General features: G+C 40.5%; 1 pseudogene; it reads left to right on the forward strand.

Annotated features, from left to right (window-relative positions):
- The first annotated feature begins 5702 nt into the window (after positions 1–5702).
- On the forward strand, positions 5703–6253 carry LOC107536998 (ferritin heavy chain pseudogene; annotated as a pseudogene).
- Positions 6254–19537: the final 13284 nt, after the last annotated feature.

A 19537-nucleotide genomic window follows, 5' to 3' on the forward strand; every position in this document is an offset into this window, starting at 1 on the left:
CACCCTATGATGACTTATTTTAACATACAGTCACTAAATAACATAGATGGACTACAGTCCTTAGTTTTCTAGTGGGCGGCTTTTGTATGGTTTTACAAGTAGATAATGAATCAGTGTATTCATTTTAAAGCTTTGCATATTTTTGTATTTAAAATACAAATTATAAACTTATTCTTATAATTTGTGTAAGTTTCCTGGAAAACACAAGTTTAGGAGAGCAGAATGTTTTACGTTTTTGGGGGGGAAATTTACTTAGCTCTAGTATTTTACTAATATTTACTAGTATATTTTATATAACTAGTAATTTACTAGTATATTGTATACTAGTGTTTACTACCATTTACTAGTAAATTTACTCTTTTATATAACTCAGTAAGATTTTGCACATGAAGCATCCATTTTACCAACCAGGTTTATGCATTTTGTTCTGGTGAATGTTGCTTGCTTTGCAACCATGTAACTCTGGGGCATTAGATTAATGAACACAGCAATCAAATTAACTGCAGATATCTGGAATTTGTGTTTAAAAACATCTGTTGGGAATACAAAGAGTGACAGAAGTATTTAAGTCTCACCTATTTTATATTTCATTCAAATTTGAAGGTCTCAGTTTTCCCGATGCCTTTTCTGCAATATATTTTGAAGCGAATTTATTCAGGACATTCGAGACTTTGACAATTCTTTGTGCCTTGCACCCTTGTTCAATATAAAAATGACTCATCATTGCTCCTTTCAGTAGGTTTGCTTTGAATTCCATGTCACCTGGCATTGATACTGCATTGCAACTACCAGCGACGTCGTGCTTTCATTTGCCTGATGTATCTTTTCTTTTACTTTTTTTTTTTTTAAATATATCTTTATTGATTTCAGAGAGAGGAAGGGAGAGAGAGAGAGATAGAAACATCAATGATGAGAAAGTCATTGATCGAGCCCGCAACCCGGGCATGTGCCTTGACCGGGAATTGAACCCTGATCGCCTGGATCCTAGGTCGACGTCAACTGCTGAGCCACAGCCAGCCGGGCTTCTTTTACTTTTATCACTTGGCCTATAATCCTGTCCTATTTCTACAAATAGCATGCCAATGTTTTTATGCATCCTTATACGAGTTTTATTATGAGACCTTTTCATCCATTTATATTTCTTATTTTGCCTGATGGATTTAATTTTTTGTCATGTTCTTTTTGCTCCCCAGGCTTTTGTTATAAAGACTTCAGACTGTATAACAAACACTTAATAGGTCAATGCCCAGCCTCGCCTCACCTCCCCGCCTTCCCTCAGGGGCACACTGCCATAGCAGGGAGTGCAGCGTCACTTGGTCCGCCACCAACATCAAGCATCAGCTGAGCAGGGGAGTGAGAGCTGGGCTTTGTGCAGGCAAACCCTTGTACCTCCCAGGAAACACAAGTATGCTTGACGTTTGCTTCCTAGACCATACAAATAGAATTACCTGGGAAGCTTGTACAGAAAATCCCCACAACCTCACCTCTCTGCCCCACCAACGTGATCAATTAATTGTTTGGGGATGAAGTCTAAATATGACTCTTTTTATAAACTTCCTCAGGTGACTTAATGTGCACTCCAGGTTAAGCACTGCCTTCTCCTCTCTCTGCATGTCCGGCCTTGTCTTCCCACTAACCTCAAGCTCTGTAATGAATTTCTTCTCATGATAAAACCCATGTGTTTGCTGACTTTTCTACCATGATATTCCCTGAACTGTATCTTCCCCAAATTCATTCAGGCTTTTAGGCATAGAGATGTCATCTTTCCTAGTTTCCAGCTATGCTATCAATTTTTCTTTTTATACAGTCATTTTGGTGTTTCAATGGGAATTCTGAAAAAAAGTTGAGGTGAACAGACTTAAGCACCTCAGTCTCCAAGATGCCCCAAGAGGAAAATTTCACTGAAACTTAGGTATCAAATTATAAATTCATTGAAAGAAAATTAATGTCAGTATTTTACTCTCATCTCAAGAACGGAAGCTTCCCTACAAGCAAATTCTCACCTTCTCTGGGCTTTCCTCTTTCTGAAGCCAAGTCTGCTAAAATAAAACAGACCCTAACCATTGCTTTTTATACTTTAATTTTGTATTTTTTGGTATATTATTGCCCACTTTTTTATGAAAGTAAGATGGATCTGTGTTTTCTCAATAAACAAAAATAGCCAACAAGATTGACCTAAAATATCACGTCTAGTAAACATTCCCCCATTCTTATGTTGAGTGTTTTAAAATTCATTGAAAATCTGCTCTTAGGGTTAATGGAGGAAAAATATTCAGCATATCACTTTTTGCCTTCATTAGTATTTCTGTCACATCGAGGAGCTAGGCTGATTCCTCAGTTAAAACAAGGATAAATACTCAAGTGAGAGGTGATGTGCCCACATAGTACAACATATTAATTGGTTTGTTGATGAGGGATATTTACCAATTGATGGGTTACGCTTTGATATTTGAAACCTTCAATTCAACCTCAGTGGGTGCAGCTCTTCCAAAATAGGCCACGATATTGCAGACACTAAAGCTGTCAGAATTTGATGAAAAGGAAGTTGGCCTGTGCTGTTGGGCTATTAATGGCCCCACCTTACACTTGATGTTTTCGACTCCTCTCCACTATTTCACTTCATAGGGCGCAACATGAGTGAACGAGAAACGCACATCCTTCTGGAGATCGGGGCAGGAAGAGCCTAAAACACAGCTATTTATAAACACTCTTGGTCCCCCCGGGCAAAGGTTGGAGCCGGTTTATAACAAAATTTCACCGATATCACTCAGATGTAAGCCTGAGGTCAGCAGCAGAGCACACAGTGGCGATGAGAAGGAGGAGATCTAATGAACAGCTACAGGAATGTTTGAAAGGATTATAGAACAATCTTTCTCTCACCTGGATTCTGGGACTGAAAATGTTGAGCTGGGGTTATCAGACTGTCATTATAAAAATACCGAGCAGAAAGATTTAAAGTCATGAGGTCATCTTTGCTCTATTGTTATTCCATCAGATTTCATAATTAAAGAAGTTCATTTTGTTAAAACTGAATAAATTATAGCATCTCTTAATGTAATGTTATAAAATTGTCCAAATTTTAAATTGATGTGTGTGTGTGTGTGTGTGTGTGTGATAGAGATAGAGATACAGATACAGATAAATATGGATATAGGTTTTTTATATTGTAACCACATATGCCATTTTTGTTGTTAAGTTATATTTTACACCATTTTTCCCTGAAGTCAAAAACATAAAAAAGCCCTTAGAAGTGGAATATGTGGAGACTGAACACAAGTGTTTTTGTCTGAGTTTTCAAAGATATTTATGTCAAAGTCACTGTTATATTTCAGTTTATGGAGTAAAAGCTAAGCCATTTAGGGAGGTTATTTTTTATAACCTGCAATTCATTCAGCCTGACCAATAGCTTAACAGCTCCATGAAAGATAATTAGAAGTTCAGCAGGAATAAAAAGGCTTTCAATAGCATTATTTTTTTTTTCCAGGCTTTTAGTACCATGTGACAACTGAATGTCAAGGAAGAGAAAAAAAATACATACACAACGTGGTACAGACAGCTCTTCACGGGACTGAGAAAGGAGTGTTTCTAAGCTCATTGTCCTTATATGATGGCCTCTCACAACTCAGAAATTTAGTTTCAGGGCTAGAGAAAAATTACATGGGATACCTTATTTCTAATTTAATTTTACATTCCACTTTCCCTTAAAGATTTAAACAAGGCTTAATGAAAACAACAGTACAAAACACTGCCAAAATAAGTAGCCCAAGGTGTCAGTAATCTGGGGTGAGCAGCCCGGGCATTTGTTTGTTTGTTTCCCCCCCTTAACCCATCTTACGTTTACTTACAGTTATAACGGAATTGCTCGCTCACTCTCTCTTTTTTTTCTTTGTCTGTCTAACATCATGAAAGTTCTAATGGGAACCAAGACCTGGACCTCCAACCAGAGAAGCTAAAAATCCACCAACAGCTAACCTTTGGCAGGTAGTAAGTCAGGCAAGAGACCGAAACAGATGATCTGGACATAAGTATGGATTCTGCACTCAGCAGCCCAAAAAGCTCCAGTGAGGCTACTTAAAATTTTGGCAGTGGGATAATTTCAAGGGGCAGTGGTCACAGTGGAATCCGTGAGTTTCCAAGAACCAGGGATGGCAACAGTAAAGCACAACCAGGCTGGTCGTGTGATGTGACCTGAGCTGTATTGCAGCCCTTGAGATAGGGTGATTGCCCTCTCCAGTTTGCCCAGAACGGAGGGTTTTGTGGGACATGGGACTTTCAGGGCTGAAACTAGGAGAGTCCAGGCAAACCAGGATGGGTTGGCTTCTCTATATCCAGCTTTTCTAGCTTCTTTCTCAGTATTCAAGGCTGGTTCTTCCTAGGGATTCTGTGACCTACTTCATTTATTTCCTAAAATGCCCTTTCCTCTTAAAATTAGTTGGGGTCTGTTTTTGATTTCTGCATTACAGACCCCTGACTGGTATAGAAATTGGTACAGGACGTGGGTTGCAGGCAAGAAACCTTCAGGGAAATCAGATAATCTGGTCTCTGTTATCTGGCCAAGTGGAAATTCATTCACTATTCAGGGAAGGGAGATTATATGCAACAGGGCGTTACCTTCTCACCGGTGATAGCCTGAAATTAAGCGCTCAGGATGGCTGGCCTTGAGGAAGGTGAGCAGCTGCTTCTGTAGAAAAGGAAGGAGGTCGGGAAACTTGGAGAATGGAACCTGGAGTGGCTGCTGTGTGCGCTCTGCGTGGCTAAAAAAAGACAACGAAGTGCTGCAACCCCTGAGCACTTGGTAAGATAACAATAACTAAAACCTGGGAACTTTCCAGGACTATGATAAAGAAATTCTAATTTTTAGCAGCTGCACAACCAAGATAATGAAAATCTAAATGCAAAGTTCAAGCCTACGTGCTGTTACATTCTAAAATGGGTCAAATGTGCGGTCTCTCCTACCATCTCCTGTGAAAGTTAAGACATCCTCAGAAGAGAGTGGGACCCTAAAATGGACACAGAGCTACAGGGCACAAGGCAGTGAGTGGGGAGCACACCAATGCTCAATGGCCACCAAACTGCCCTTGTCACTCAAAGAACTTCTGACTTCCTTGAAGATGTCACTACTTCCTCAGCTGATGGAGACATGCTAAATACGAACTGAATTTTCCTCATGACCCCTCCTCCCCACTGCTACTTATTCGTCTGTGTTTCTAAAGAAGTAGCTCCCAGTTTATCCTGAAAACAAGTATACATAACAAAAACTAAAATAAAATAGGGGCTTTGTTAATCTAATTTGCAAAATTCTGGTGAACACTTCTAAATAGAGCCTGAGAGTACCTGGTGCAGGAGAAAGGAACATAATCTTTAGATCAAGTTGGCTTTTGCAATGTGAGTGCATTTACCACAAATTCTAGATCCCATGTGTTGGCTGGTTTAGCATCTAAAACCTGGACTCCATAATGCCCCATGACATCAGTAAGGTGACAGAAAACATTTGTTAGGTAATTGAGGAAGGAATCAAAAGACTATGGCAGACAGACTTCATGGAGAGTCACCGTGGTTTCTGCTTTGACAGTGCTTGGATGGAACCCAGCACGACCCATCCCAGCCAGCTTTCTCCCACCTCCTCACAGTGCTCTCAGTCACCAAGGTCCCCGCCACCCCTCCAGCGCCAAGCAGCTACCTCTCCTCAGCCACCCACAATGATGACGATGACTGGGTCCACCTCACAGGTGCGCCAGAACTACCACCAGGACTCGGAGGCCACTATCAACTGCCAGATCAACCTGGAGCTCTATGCTTCCTATGTCTACCTGTCCCTGTCTTACTACTTTGACTGCGATGATGTGGCTTTGAAGAATTTTGCCAAATATTTTCTTCACCAATCTCATGAGGAGAGGGAACATGCTGAGAAACTGATGAAGCTGCAGAACCAACGAGGTGGCTGAATCTTCCTTCAGGATATCAAGAAACCAGAACTGACAACTGGGGGAAGGGGATGAATCTCATGGGGGAGGGGTGTTATACTTGGAAAAAGTGAAAATCAGTCACTACTGGACTTGCACAAACTGGCCACTGACAAAAATGGCCCTCATTTGTGTAACTTTATTGAGACTCACCATTTGAATGAGCAGGTGAAATCCATCAAAGAATTGGGTGACGCATAACCAACCTGCACAGGTTGGTGGCCCCTGAAGCTGGCCTGGAAGAGTATCTCTTTAACAAGCACACCCTGGGAGACAGTGATGAGAGCTAAACCTTAGCCTAGCTTCCCATAGCCACAAGGGTGACTTCCCTGGTCACTAAAGCAGTACCTGCATATTGGAGTTACCTTTACCTTTTCTGTACCTTGTACCAAATCATCCACTTATGCCTTTCATTTGTACCATTCCTTCAAATAAAGTAATTTGGCACCCCTTTCCCCAAATAAAAGTCTATGATAGATTAGAATAATGAATGAAATGTCCTTGTTCATCAATCATTCACTCAATCAAATTACAACCCTACAAAGGACCTAGAAGGTGCCTTTTACACCAGGTTCTCTTGAAACACATTGGTGAGGAGAGTGCAAGCATTTCTAAAAATTATTTTAGTAGCTGGTTGGAGAAGAGGCATTTGAAATAGAATCTCTGGTAGAATGAGAGAGGACAATGGAGGTGAAGAAGCCACAGAGCAGTAAAATTTGGGGGTAAATTGAGCATAGGGCCACGAGAGACAGTTGGCTACCATAGTAACCTGAATGGTATGACCTGCAGAGGTACTGGACAGTGCTTAAGTGATTATAGGGGTTGTGGGGGAGGGAAAGTAGATGGGCATCCCACTGAGGTTCTACTTGATTTTTATAACCAACCATGGTAGAGAATTGCAGCATCTCACTCAATTTCTTTTCTTAAATTATTTCATGGAATCACAGGCCCTTAAATAATGAAGAAACTTGATGACCTTGAGAATGTAACTGCTATAATTGTAAATAGTGATAGTTCTGTAAATCTCCTGTGGCTCAGAGCTTCTATTAATCCCTGGGTATGTAGGAAGCCACTGTGACCCAGAGACACAGCTTCTAAGGAGTAGTAACTAATAGTATTGTGGTGCTTGTCTATATCAAAATAGAGCCTGTAGAACTCCAAAAATATCACATGCGGCTTTCCCCGGTCTTGAATGCATAGTTGAAATATGTCTTTGGCAATGAAAGGCTCCTACATTAGCTCCCTGGAGCATAGGCTGTTTTGATAGGAAAGGTCATGTAGAAGTTTGTGGAACTTCCTTTACATGTCAACATCAGTAAGAATAATTGCATTTCTAGTGGGATCACAGACATTACCATCACTATCCAAGATGTGAAATTTGCAAAGACAGTGATTCTGGTCACATCCCTTCTAGCTATCCACCTCAGCTAGTGGAGAAGTAGGTTTTGGAGACGCGCAGAGGACAATCAATGAACATAATCAGATAAAGACCAGTTGTAGCTGATGCTGGGAACGAGGAAAGCCGCAATACCTGGCATGCACATATTGATCTTCAGTGTGCTCTTTTCTCTGCAGCTGCTTTGCTGTCATTTTGAAGGAACATATACTCTCATCACTTTGCCTCAGAATTGTCGCAGTCCTCTTGCTCTGAGACACAATGTAGTTGGGACCATTTCACAATCTATAGACCGGCTTACAGGGCCGCATGGTTGAAAGTATCACGTTAATTGGATTTGGGAGGAAGAAACAGCCAAAGTCTTAGGACACACGGAAGAGGGTGAGAAATAAAATCCATAAAAATAAAGGAACTTACTGTCTCTGAAGTTTTGAGGGATCAGTGGATCTAGGATGTCAGGACATCACCTGGAAGGGAAATAACTCATCACTACCTCTTGTAGCTCTTATTGTCATGTAAAAACCTCTTAATTTTGAAGCCAACATGTACCCCGTTTGGGTGAGCAGCTTTGTTACATTTAACCATGTGACCAAAAGTCTGTTAATTGTGTGTGGAATGCAGGACCAGAGAAGCGCCTGTAGTTAGTGTTAGCCAAAGTACAAGCAGCTATTCTCCCTGACCTTTATGAATCAATTAATTCTATAACAGATCAAAATGCTGAATAAAGGCTTTGTAAGGTTTTTAAGGTTATGGGGCAAAACTATGACCTCTTAAGCACACACATTTTCCTTTTGAATCAAACTTCTGGCTCTGGCAGAGGCTCCATATATTACCACATAGCCTAAGCTATCTGCCATGAACTGGGTGCTCTTCCACCAACTTGGTAAAAGTCAGCATGCCCGTAAGCAAGGGGAGGACAGCTGACCCTCGAACAACGTGGGTTTGAACTAAATAGTCCACTTAATATGCTGATTTCCCCCCAGTAAATATATGACCCTCCATAGCTCCAGGTTTCGCATCTTCAGATTTGATCAACACGGATTCCCAGGGTTGGGAATCCACAGTAGGCCAACTGTGTGTCTTGTGCTACATCACTTTATAAAAGGGACTTGAGCATTCATGGATTTTGGTATCCATGGGGGTCTGGAACCAATCCCCCTCAGACACTGAGGGACATCCATATTATGGCTTTGGGGATTCAAAACTTAGTCACTGGATTTTCAGTTGTATGGGGTTTGGCACTCTTCATCCCCATGTTGTTCAAGAGTCAACTGCAATAGATTCAACTTCAGAGGGAGATGATCCCAACAACACCAGTCAGTCATGTATCTCTACAACCTCACAGGGCATTCCAGAAGCACTGCTGATTGTGGAGAGGGAAAGAATCCTGTCATTTGCTGAATGACATACTGTGGCTTTTGTTGTATCATTTTGTCTTTTCCTTTTCTGTCCTTCCTAATTCAAAAACAGATAACATATTGGGGAGCTATATTATTTAAAATCTTTTTAAACCTTTCTGCGACAAATTTCTCTAAACTCCTCACAATGAGGCAGATGGAATTGCAAAATATATATATCTTTAAAAACTACAAAAGCCCTTTCCTCCGGAACTGAAGGTGGTGTTGGTAATGAAATATAATAGCTTGGGTTTTTGTTCCTTTCGTAGAAGTATATAACCCACTCCCCAAGCTGTCATGCCTAATTTGATACAAATGGGCTATCTGCCTTTTTAATTTAAACACAGAGCAGAACTGGAAAGAGGGAAAAAAGTCACCTGTAAGTTATTGAGAAGCGGTCAACTCTCTGGGAGTCAGGATAAGGGTAATTAGCTGGGAAGTCCACACTGTAATGTGCCTGAAGAAAAACAAGTGAAAAAAATTATATACTCTGTGTATGCGCTTGTGTGTGTATGTGCTGTGGCTTTAATTTGCCAAGAGTCCGTTTTTCTCTTCCCTACTTTGAGTAAAACCGAAGCCCACTGCCAGTATTGTAATAGTTATTTAACAAGGAGCAGTGGGTGGCAGGCTTTTTTTTGAACCTGCTGAATTTCTCTCATTCCTTGCCAGGCACAGCTTTCACCCCTTGCATTGCTGAACTCTGCAGAACAACTGTAAGATGATTTTGCATGCCTCTTATTTCTCGGCTCCCAGCAATTTGCTCAACAAATAACAGAAAGCCCAATTCTTTGCTGCTAGCACAGGCAGCTTCCTCTGCTTGGAAATACAGGATGTATCACTTAGATCTCAAGTCCCCATTATGCTGTGACTTTGTCAACATTTTCATCTTTTTCTTCGCCAAAGACAGTTGCGATGGACTTCCCCATTCTGCCTTTCCCTTCGCACCCCCTTTCCATTACTGCTTTATGAGCCATGCATTTTGTGTTTGTTCTTTCGTTCAGAAAGTGTGGACAAATTAGTTTCTGTCTCCTACCATTGAGACTGTGGCAGAAAACAAGCGCACACGGATGTGTCTGCATAAACGTTACTAAGTAATAGGAGTGACAGGTTGCATTTTAATAAAATGGAGAAATCCCTCTGATGGGTGAGTTGTCCCTACCTGTCAAAAGCTGTTTGAAAGTTAGGGATGGAATCAAGTACAATAAACCCATGACATCTATGGAAAGTCTTAAATCCATGGATACCAACCCCATACTGCAGTTTTAAATAAAATTAAGGGCTAAACTATGACTTCCAGTGCGCACATCCCACCCAAAGGCAGCAGCCCTGAGGAAACAGAAGCACATGAGATGCAGATGTCTCCCTTGGCATCTTTGTCAGAGCTTCCTCGTGCTCCACTCCCTCCCCTGAGGCCTGCCACTCTATGGGTCACTACCTCTCCTTCCCTGCCCCGGTCCAACATAGCTGCTGACATCTGCTGCGTTCACCCCAAACCAGGGGACCCGCTGTAGCTTGGTCTCCAGCCCCATCACCCTCTTCTCACATGTTTCCCTCCAGCATGCCCAGGATGGCACCTCCTACAATGCCCTTCTCCCAGTGTTAGCAGGAAAGGGTGTGCAAACCCCCCCCCCACGCTTGCCTGCCTCAGGAGAGTGAAATATTAGGTGGCAGAGCATCCTTCTCCTCTCTAGGCCCCTTCTTTGCTCCCAAATGCCACTCAGTCACACCTACCCTCTGCCCATGTTCGCTGGGGAAGTGAGTCCCTCCTAACCTTGCCTGGCAGGCAGCTAGGGACGCACATTAGTTTCAGGGGGATGGCAAGCTACTGGCTGCTGCACACCTTGGAGGTGCCACGGATGAGAAAAGGGTGGTGACTCCCCCATCCCGTCTGGAGTAAGTTCCTTACTACACACTGCAGAGACCATTACTGAGTCACTCCTGCGGGAGGCACTGGCTAAGAAAAGGGAATATATTTTTTCCCCCCAAGAGCAAGAAAATTGTTTCTGACTTTTTTGTGTCCCCCACACTATGCTGGGCATATAGCAGGTGCTTAATAGTTAATGATTTAAGAGGAAGCAAAAGGACATCAGATTGAAGAGAGAATTTACTGGGTTTTTAAAGTAGTACTTTAACTCCCTTATATTTAAGAAACATGGGGGGGGGAGCTTGTAAAAGGAGACTATTCAAAGCATGAATCGCTGTCAAGTTTACATTTATTCATAATGAATTTGTATATTTTTAATATTTGCTTACTTTTTTTTTTAAACTCTATTTTCAGGGGTTTTTTTTAAAGTTTTAGGACAAAACTGTAAAAGAGGTAGCTGTTGTCCTTTTAGGAAGAAAACATTAATAATTTGCTTCATTTCTCCACAGGGCAAGACCCTGAGGGGCAAAGTTTAAAATCACTGGTGTTATTCTGTGGGTATTTCAGCTGCATGTAAGGACAGTAGAAATGAGGTAGTTAATTAGAAAACTTAAAATTACAAATGCTGAGCAAAGAGAGCATCTATTAATTCTAACTGGGCAACAGTTAAGGAATGAGGGTAGCCTGATTTTTTAGAAGTTTGTTTAGATTATAGATTACTTGTTTCCAGAGGAACAAAGAGATTGCTTTTGATTATACATTACTCAAGTGAATTATTAAGTGCTTTATAAAAAGCACAGGTGAGTGCATTTCCCATGGTATTTCTGGTATCTGTTCTCTAAATCTGACCTGAAGACAGCAGCAGAGCCCCCTAGTGACCCACCTGCCAGGGCGGCCTCACTCCCTTTCCCTAATTCACACCCAGATGCTGATATCTATATACACTACATTCCAAAGAAAATAGAAAGTACCTTTCCCAAAGCAAATGGAGTTATGATCAATATTTTTAAATTATGTTTTTATTTATTTATTTAGAGAGAGAGGAAGGGAGAGGGGGAGAGAGAAACATTGATCGGCTGCCTCCTGTGTGCCCCCTACTGGTGATTGAGCCTGCAACCCTGGCATGTGCCCTGATGGGGAATCAAACAGCAACCTCTCATTGCGTGGGGCGACGCTCAACCAACTGAGCCACACTGGCCAGGGCTATGATTAATATTTTTAAGCAGAGGGAGGAAAGTCTTTCGTAAAAATTAGTCAATTCAATTTCATGGTTTACATACAGCAAACTACAGCTGTTTGAGCAGATGTTTTACTTATTTTGCTGGATTTATCATTGCAGTGTGGTTAAGTCTCTTCTTCATTGCTAATATAATTCAGTTACTGTTAATAAAAATAAGCTCATTTGTTGCCAACTATAAATATATATGTCACTTTTTTAAAATATTGATTTCAGAGAGGTAAGGGAGAGGGAGAGAAACATCAATGATGAGAGAGAATCACCTATTGGCTGCCCCCTGCACGACCCCTACCAGGGATTAAGCCTGAAACCCGGGCATGTGCCCTGATCAAGAATCGAACGGTGACCTCCAGGTTCATGGGTCAGTGTTCAACCACTGAACCACACCAGCCAGGTGTATGTCACTCTTTTACTAGTGCTAACAATTTAGGATTTACTATTAAACAACTTTTGCAGGAGAAATATGAAAATTACCGACAGTTTTCTAGAAACCATTAGAAAGCCTATAATACTTGACAATTGCACAGTTGTGAATCTCAGGGAGACATGATTATTTATTATATAGATATACACATTCACCTAACATGTTTTAAGGGGCACAGAAGCCAGACACCTGGCATGTGGACGCCTTTGCCTTCATGCTTCTCTAGCTGAGGGACCCCTTCTCTTTATGTCTTGTCACCTCTCTTTTCTTCCTTTAACCAGGAAGGAAGGGGGCCTCCCAATGTGATTTATTCCAGGCCTTAAACCTCAAATTTGGCCCTGAATGGTACCTTTGAAGGCTAAAGGAGGTCCAGATGAAAGAGGGGCTCACTGGAAAAACCCACAGAGAAATGCGTTACATGGATTAACATGCCACAAGCCCTTAACAAAAACCCTGAACAAAAATCAACAGGCGACAAGAGGCTGCATGCGGAAGCTGTCGGAGGAAGAACGTGGAGAGGGGTCATCTGCGCGGGCAGGCGCGGGTGGTGGGAATGACCCCCACGACAGCTCTGTGCTCACTCAAGGGAACTTAGGAAATGCCAATGTCTGGGAGGGCACAAGGGCTATGAAGTAGGGTGTCAGTCAGTGGGAAATGTTTTTTATGGATGTGCACATATGCTGCGTTTTGATGATAAACTTTTTTTTGGTATGCCTACCGTGTTCTATCGAGACACAATTATTTATTACATAAATATCTTATTTCACCTTTACATTAGTCTGCTGAGAGGTGACAGTGCCCCACATTATGGGTGAGGAAACTACTGTTAGAGGAAAAGGGAGCTGATCAGTCTTAAGAGCGAATGCGTAGAGCTGAGCAGGATTAGGGCTAAAAAGAGTGAGACCCCAAAATCACACTGAAGTCTGGCTCCAAAGCCCAGGCTTTTATATTTTTTTAATTTTTAAAAGTTTAACCACATTGCCTCCTAAACTTTTCTACTTTAAACTGGGAATACAAATTGTAGACACAGTTTTGAAAGAGAAGAGGCCTTAAAATCTATTCTTATGTAAATGAAACATTAAAATAGTAAATTTAGATATTTATTGTGCATCTAAATTACTTGGCTAAAATGGCAGCCACGTAATTCACTGGCCCACTTTTAAACAATCCTACTCAGATCGGGGAGGCTGTCTTTGGGTACACTGAGGACACTTTTTAGAAATCCAATGTTTTAATTATGGTTCTGAATTGCAAACAACTGAATCTGGCTTTGGCTGCTATAATAAAAAAGTAGGTATGTTTGGCAAGCAGAATAATGACCCTCCAGAGATGTCCAAATCTTAATCCCCAGAATCAGGGACTATGTTACTTTATATGGTTTAAGGGACTTTGAATGTATATTAGCAAATGTCAATGAGCTAACTTGGTAATATATGCCCAATATTTAAATGATTGTATTCTTAAATTCAGAAACTTCATCTCTACAATACTATCATCATTAATATTTTCAGATGTAAACTATAATATAAATATGAGATTTACTGTGATATTGTCTCATAATTTTTAAATATTAGTAAAAACCTAAATGCCCACAAAGGGGGATTTTTATATTGTATGTTTTAGAATCTTCATAATATGAAATATGATGCAACCATTAAAAATAATGAAATCTTGACATTAAAATGTCTCCAGAACATATTGTTCAATAAAATGAAGTCTTAGAGCACACAAAACATGATCCTATTTATGCTTTTCAAAAAGTTATTTGTATAAAATTCGCCCATGTAAATGCATAGAAAGAACTGACCAGTTCTTTAATAGGGGATGTCTCCTTGGAAGGGACTATGTGAGGAATAGACTATGAAGATATTCGATTTTGATGTTTTTCTATACAGTTTAAATATTTTGTAATATAAAATATATGTATTTTACTATTAAAAAGACAAAAATAATCTCTTCTATAAATATTTCCACATTTTGAAGTTTGAACCAAAATTCTCACTGGAAGTGAGAATATTCAGATGTTTAGCAACTGATTACCCTTTAAGTCATGCTATTTTTCTTACCAGAAAGCACCAGCAGGACTGTGATCATTAAATAAGTTATGCAGATTAAATATATGATATAAAATACACAACAAACACCAGCTTTTCAGATGATTGCTACTAATACCTTGCAGCCTAACTTGCAACACAAAGCTTTCCACTTGACATGTTTCAAAATTCCACAGTTATATAAATTGAATATAACTTACAAAGTTTGATGTTGAGAAACCCCACTGAGTTTCCATTTCTCCTCTGTACTAGATTTTTAATTTTTCATCAATAGTATTAGATTTATTTTGGGTTTTCCTCCCTTTATTTTTAAGCAAAGCAATCCAGTAATGAGACTCAACTTAGAGGCACTTCCTCCCTTTCCTTCTAACCTTCCAGAGGGCTCATGATAAGCTCCTATGGTCCACTAATTTTTTGCTTTTCTTTTAAAAATATTTGACTCTCCTCCATTCGGCCATTCCTTCTGGGCTGAAATTCAAAGTACATCAAAGATGAAATTCAACCTTAAAACATAAAACACCTACATGGATATCTCAGGATTACAGAAAAATATTGTTGCGTTGACTCTGTGTGTAATATTTCTATGACTGAAGAAAACAGAAGGGAGAATATTTTTCAAGACCCGGTGTGACCAACAAGGACATAAAATGATTGTGATGAACCTCAGCCCAACGGCGACATCCCGGGAAACTGACAGACCCCGGGGCAGCTCCTAGGACGTCAGCGCAAAGGTTGACAGAGCCTGCCAAGGAGCCAGCTGCTGCTGTCACAAACAGGACAAATGGACTGCAGCTCAGTGTCTGCTTCCTGTGATTAGCATCAGCACCACCCGTCACTCCTTCTTCCAGATTAATTAGTAAAATCTGCTGTGAGGAATTTCAATAAAATGTTTGTTCAAAAGGGGGAAAAGAAACATCTGTTTCAGAGCTGTTTTTCTGCCATAGCCTGTCGTGTGTGTGTGTGTGTGTGTGTGTGTGTGTGTGTGTTGTTGTTGTTGTTGTTTTTATATTTTCTTTCTATTCTTACATTGGTTGGACATTAAAACAATGCTCAAGCAGAGTTAAAGGCAGTATTGTTTGGTTACTATCTTAGGATTCTTTTCCAGGGTTAGTCTCAGGGATCAGAATTCAATGTTTTACACCTTTCCTTCTTTTTCCCTCCCTTCCTTTCTCTAGTCTCTTTTTCTTCGTGTGTTTTATCATAAAAGCCACTCTTTATGTCATAGATCAGGGTCCTATAAGAAGCGAAACAACGCAGTCAGACCAATGACACCTCCCAGAGCACGGAGCTTAAAGGGGACCACGGTCCACTGTGGACAGCGGAGGCGACTCGGAGCTGAAACAATTCTGCTTAGAGGTAAAAATGCAGGTTTCTCTACCCTCCACCTCTGGTTGATTAGGCAGAAACCCAGAATGGCCAAAGGCTTATGTAAATGGTCATAGAGTTCACAGCTTGTTAATTAACGATATATTACATAATTGAAAGCTCTCCCTTTTCTATAAGAACATGATGAAAACCACTCCTGCTTGAATACAGCCTTAGAGCCTCCATGTACCTGTCGTGTGCATTGCCTTGTTCTGTCTTTACAACAAAATTGAGAGGTGAGGAAACTCGGTACCACCGGCTTGCCCGAAGGCCGGCAGCTGAAAGGGCCTAGGACAGGGACCCACAACCCTGGATTTTCCTCCTCTAATTTCAGAGCTCTGTGACCACGCCACCGAAGCTTCAAGAGCAGAATGTACGCTACCAGAGGAAAATGCTTATAAAGGATGAATAAAAATATTGGTGCAACTATTCAGAAGGCTGGGTCAAGCATGGCTCTTTGTTTTGAGAGAGGAGAGTTAGATGGACAGACAAACACACCGCTGCTACCACCAGGAGTTTCATTATCTTACTTTCCCATTTGTTTTAAAGGATGTGTCAGGCTGCATTAGGGTTATTTAAACAAGGATGTGCCCTTGGATTCAGTAGAATTGGATTACTTTTGCATCCATAATCTCATAGGTTTTACAGTCCCATTTTCATAAAAAGCAGGGTAAGCCATGGGCTCAAGATCAGTTACGCATGGCAGAGCTGGCACACAGAGGAGGCATTCTTTTTCCGAGTCTATTCACTGAACATCTCTCTCTTACCCCCACCTCTCTCCATCTCTGTGCATCTACCTACACAGTGTTTCATGTCTCTCATCCAGTAAAATATGTTACTTCCATAGTCTTTTCTTGGAAAAGTATATACACGTATTTTCACCACATGTACAGGGGTATACATGCTCACCTTCTCCATGACACTAGGCTAAAGGCGTGACCTTTCAGGGGTCCTTACCTGTAACACGTTACGATACCCCTGCTTTATTAGTCAATAGTCAAAGAGAGTAAAAAATCTAATTATGCACAAATTTGGATATCTAACATTGAATGTAAACTGTAAATGAAAAATAAAATTGTAAGTTAAAAAATACCCCCCCAAGAAATTAGATATAAATTTTTTAGTGTTAGTGAATATACAAATTACAGCTATTTATTTATTTCCTTTTTATTGAATTGATTGAGGTGACATTGGTTAACAAAATTATATAGGTTTCAGGTACACAATTCTATATCACATCATCAATATGCTGTACTGTGTGTTCACCACCCCAAGTCAAGTCTCTGTCCATCACCATTTACCTCCCCATACCCTCCTCCGACTCCCCCTGCCCCGCAATCACCAAGCTGTTGTCCCTGTCCATGGGTTATTTCTCTCTTTTTTTCTCTTTTTGCTCAATCTCTCCAGCCCCCCGCCCAACAGCTCAATGAATGCACAAATTACAGCTATGTTTGAAGAGATGCCATCGTATGCTGTTCTGAGAAAGGATCACTTCAGACTTAGAAGCATGATTTCCTGGTGAGAGAATTGTTTATGGTTTCAAGATCTTCCTTGTGGCCATTCTGAAATCTGTCCATCTATCTTTCAAAGGCAGCTGGGTCTCCAATCTGCTTCTCACCTCAATCAGAACAACTGAGGGAATTCTTCCGCATGTCTTTCCTAACTCAAAGTCATGCCCATTTGGGGGTGAGTAAAAAGCCTATAGAAGGAGAACCCTCAGAATAGGTGGGTGTTTCACCTTCAGATTAAAAATCAGAGAGGGCAAGATGATTCTTTCCATGGCTATTGAAGACAAGGTTGAGAAACTATATCCAAGGCCTAAGGAAGATTACAGGGGCCATGACGGTCAGAGAGCTGATAGTTGCAAATTTAAAGGCAGAGGACAGACGTATGCCCAGCTGAAATTATTCATCTTACCTAATAGTTTGCTTACTTAAATTACTTTGATAATCTATTTATAATTAAATTATAAAATGACTAATGTATAAAATATTAAGTTAGTTTTTTGGTTTTAATAATATTATAACAAATATAAAGATCTCTAAATTTACTCCCTGTAACTAAGATAAAATATAGGATGTATCAAATGATAAATCTGTAATTATATTTGCAACCAACTTACAACGCCATACTTGGCAGTTTGAAATATGTTGTTTGTGTGTGCTGCATATGCTACATATGTGGAATCAAAGTGATTAAACTTGGAGGAAATATGAGACGTTCCGTCAGCTGTGAATCAAATCATGTGCCATTTTGTCTTATAAAAGATTTAAAAAATGGTGCACCTATATAGGGCACTGACCATGAAAGGAGCCTGCAGAACTCGAACTTGCTCTGGGTGAGTCAGTGACTGAGTGGTGAGTGAATGTGAAGACCTAAGACATTACTGGACACTACTGTAGACTCCATGAACACTGTACACTTAGGCTATACTAAATTTACCAATTTTTTTCTTTCTTCAATAATAAGTAGTCCTTAGCCTACTGTAAATGTATTGTTTCAAACTTTAAATTTTTAAAATGTTCAACTCTTTTTCAATAACTTAGCTTAAAACACAAACACATTGTACAACTGCAGAAAAATTTTTTCTTAATTTATATTTAATCAACTTTTTTCTATTTTTAATTTTATTTATTTTTTACCTTTTAAGTTTTCTTAAAAGCTAAGACACACACACATTACCCTAGGCCTACACAGGGTCAGGATCATCAATATCACTGTCTTTTAACTTTACATCTTGTTGCACTGGAAGGTCTTCAGGGGCAGTAACAGGCATGGAGCTGTCATCTCCTATGAAAGCAACGCATTTGTCTGGACCACCTCCTGAAGGACCTGCCTGAGGCTCTTCTTGAGGATGTGTCTCTCTTTTCAGAAATATGGCCATGCTGGTTTGCTTGGTTTGTTCCCCTTTTTCATCATATATTTTCTTGTAAACAGATAATGCACCATGAACATTATGCTCTATTAATAAAAACCTTTTGGTGTGGGGGGGTCCATGTTTTCAAACTTTGTGAAGAGCTTCATGAGGTCTGCAAAAGCTTCTGCTAAACACTTCACTGTGAATTTTCTTGGGGGTTCTTCTTGTCCTCCTTCAGTTTCCATTTCTCTTGCCTCTTCAGCTACATGTCCCTGGTTCCAGTTCTAACAACACCTCATTAGTCAGTTTCTCAGGAACCACCTCTAGGAGCTCCCCAATGTCATCCCCACCCAGGTTAGAGTTATTTGCCATCTCAACCATAGCCCTGTTGATTTTTTCCAACGTCTCATGCTTGGCAAATCTTTTGAAGTCATGGCCACATTCTTAAGTGTCTTCTTCCGGATGCCATTCATGCACTCCTTGGAGACATGAGCCCAGCCCAAGCAAAGATCTTGATGCAGAGATAGATGTTGTAATCTTTCCAGGATTGCATCAGTGTTTATTCAGTGTCTCCCTCAGTTGCAGCAATAGCCTGGGCAAAGGTCATTCTCAGGTGGTAAGCTTTAAAAGCTTCTATAACTCCTTGATTCATTGACTGGGTCAAAGAGGTAATGGTTGGAAGGAGAAACAACACTTTAATGTTGGGATGAAGATCACCAATAAAAGGAAGATGTCTGGGAGCGTTGTCAACAATAAACAAAATCTTGAAAGGTATGTATGTTGTACTCCAAACAGTATTCCCCCATTTCCCTGGCATAGCCACTCAGGCGGATATATTGGAAGAGGAGCTGGGTCATCCATGGCTTCTTATTGGTCCTGTAGTACACTCCCAGTGTGTGCCTATTGACATGCTAAAAGGCCCTGGGGTTCTCACTGTGCCAAATCGCAAAGGGATTGAATTTGTAGCCTACCACATTGCC

Source organism: Miniopterus natalensis, chromosome 1 (genome assembly GCF_054644295.1).
Source record: "Miniopterus natalensis isolate mMinNat1 chromosome 1, mMinNat1.hap1, whole genome shotgun sequence".
Lineage (NCBI taxonomy): Eukaryota > Metazoa > Chordata > Mammalia > Chiroptera > Miniopteridae > Miniopterus > Miniopterus natalensis.